Here is a 2,853-nt window from a genome sequence, read left to right on the forward strand (position 1 = left end):
CTGGCCTTTTATTCAACCATTTAACCTTTAAAAAGTACCTATGATACCGATAGCACGTGAAAAATACCTATGAACCACTGCGACAAGTGATTTAATAGCAACGTATTTTCCTCAAATATTCATATAGCATTTTTCCCTCTAAAATCATACGTTGCCTTGATTAAAAAAAAAAGTCTTTGTGATTTTTTTTCATCCTGCTACATTCACACCTTTACCAAACCTAAAACTAATCTAAATCGACCAGCTTCCATTTTCGGTATCGTAAATGGATACGTTCACTTTCTAAGATTTAATTCTAATGATATGTCCAATAACTGCAGATTTGTCCATATGCATTTTGAATTGATTTACATACTGTGTTTTTCCCAATTGAAAATATAGCTGTGATATTCCAAATAAAAGAAGTCATCTAAAGACTCAAACACACACGCATGAATGTTGTTGTGTACACCCTATTTCTTATCCTTTTTAATGATAGGTTAACATAGGGTTTCAAACCTAGGGGCCATGGGGTACTTCCTACGACGCCATGGAACAACATGAAAATTATGACAAAATGATCTCACCTATCAGTAAATTGGAACCTTTATATAAAATGTTCGTGTCCTATAGCTACTGACACCATTACACTATTCAGATAATTATATATTTGTTGGGAGCCACATAATGAAAAAAGGTTGGGAATCATTAGGTAAGCAAAAGGCCATGATACCTATTTTGGCAGAAAGTTTCCGCAAAGCAATCTGAATGGCTTTAGTAAATTCCTGGAAGGCTGTGTCTAAAATCATACGGGTAAGTAATGTTCATAAAAGAATGTGTAACAACAACAATCACAATAAATACAGAGGATGATAATGATAAAAATTATGCTAAAACTATACCAACAGCAAAGTCGTGATAATTCTAGTAAAATGAAGATACCAGAAATTCATTTGTTAATGTCACAGTATATAATCAAGGTCTTGAAATTAAATTTCCCTAAAAGTAATTTATTCTGCAGAGCTTTTTACTTATGGATGATTATTTTGAATTACATCGAATTTGATATATTCTAACTTTAACGGAAAAATGTTCTGGGGATCTAGTATAAAGCAACTTTGAATTATTGGCCAAAAATGTAGGTTACATGACCCAATTATCAGATTTGATTTATCTTACATCAATGCATTTTCTTTGATTTTCATTCTCAACATGATGTCATTCCTACAATTATTTCACATTTACTTTCTTATCCATCTGAATATTATTTTGGAGGGAAATCGAGTCGGGCTCCAAATCACGCACGTCTCGGGTTTCCTCCTGCAAAAATCCCTTTAGCGCCAAGGTAATGTAGTTAATTTACCCTTCCGTTGTTCAGAATGAAAGTTCTAATTGCTTCTGTCATGTGCTTGCTATTGGGAAACTGCGTAATAATCGTAAAATCATGAAATCGAAGGAATTACGTGAGAAAAGGTCAACCGGGAAAGTAAATGGACAAAGGACTGTTAATAAGGATTAGTCTTAGGGAAAAAGTAAATTCAGGCACTTGAATCCCATCCAGTATAGGAATAACTGTTTGAATGTAATAGCAGAAGCAATGTGAAATGAATGAGACGTCGAATACTTTTGTGATTGTTTTATGGAAATTTGAATCCTTTGAATTCTGAGTCAGATTCTTTGCGGCTGTTTTGCTATTTTAAATAGTGATTGTAGAATGTTATCCATCTGCTGAGAGAAAATTAAATCCTTAGTTGTTTTTAATGCATTGCATAACTATCAGGGGAATGAGTTGTAAGGTGGTATTCACCGGAATAAATTTTGTTTTCAGACAAATGAAGGAAAACGTGTCGTTTCTATCTATTTAATACTGAAAAAATATGTGGCTGATAAACGCTAGGAAATCATTCAAACCCATTTGAAAAAATCGTCACAGCGAACTCGGTTAACCTCACTGTGATGCCTTTGTCTGACTCTTTACAGCCTCGACCAAGGTCTACATAAGTACTTATATAGACCTTGGCCTCGACAGCATGCGAGGGTTAGAGGGTTGGACCGCGTTCGGTGGAGTTCACGCTCAGATGGTGTGAAGCTTGGGTTGGCCGGGATTAGTTTTAGAACCAGCGAGGAGGAACGTGGCGGTCAGACCGATTTTAGGCCTTTTTTTCCGGTGCCAAGAAACTGTCTACTACACTAGAAAGTGTCGTTTTTTTCATTTGCGACATTCTCCGGGCCGATCGCGACAGCACCGCTGCCGATGCTTCTACGCTGTTGCCACAGGTGCTGCTCCATCCCTATTCCTAGGAATTGTACTCGAGTTGACGAATCTGATTTTGTTTTTGAATTGTATCATTTAACAAATCACTGATTTACTGATGTAACATCAGGAAATAACAATAAATACAAAATTGTTAGTTATCAACATCTTCAAATTTCAAATCAAACGACGGAAAACTATCGAAATCATTTGAAAATGAGCAGGCCCTGAAGCGCCTCCCATCATACTTCTTCATTCGTCCATCTACAATGGTTTCGAAGTTCACACTTCTTTAAATATTTTGAAAATGACACTGTTTATTGATTTATATCAACTACATTCAAAAGGACATTTACATTTACGTGTGCATATTCAATTATACATACAAAATAAGTAAAATGATTATGTAAAACCTAATATAAATTTTCATAATATTCTTTTAACCATTCGAACATATGTAAATAAAACATGAGATACCTCCCCGTATATTATTCGTCATGGAACACTTTTGGAGGCCTGAATATTGCCCAAGATTAAAGCATAAATGTTATAAGAAAAACAGTAACAAGCCTTAAATGACATATCGCATAAAAATGTACACATACGAAAGATAAACCTGA

At 35.0% G+C, this 2,853-nt stretch overlaps 1 protein-coding gene across 1 annotated transcript in view; it reads left to right on the forward strand.

The window, feature by feature from the left end:
- Positions 1 to 1,160: 1,160 nt before the first annotated feature.
- LOC113829191 (dentin sialophosphoprotein) overlaps positions 1,161 to 2,853 on the forward strand; it is a 32,630-nt gene continuing 30,937 nt past the window's right edge. Inside the window, exon 1 of the mRNA XM_070125608.1 lies at positions 1,161 to 1,324. The gene's annotated coding sequence lies outside the window, so the exon portion shown is untranslated. The remainder of the gene's footprint in view (positions 1,325 to 2,853) is intronic.

The sequence above is a fragment of the Penaeus vannamei genome, chromosome 9 (genome assembly GCF_042767895.1).
Source record: "Penaeus vannamei isolate JL-2024 chromosome 9, ASM4276789v1, whole genome shotgun sequence".
NCBI classification, from domain to species: domain Eukaryota; kingdom Metazoa; phylum Arthropoda; class Malacostraca; order Decapoda; family Penaeidae; genus Penaeus; species Penaeus vannamei.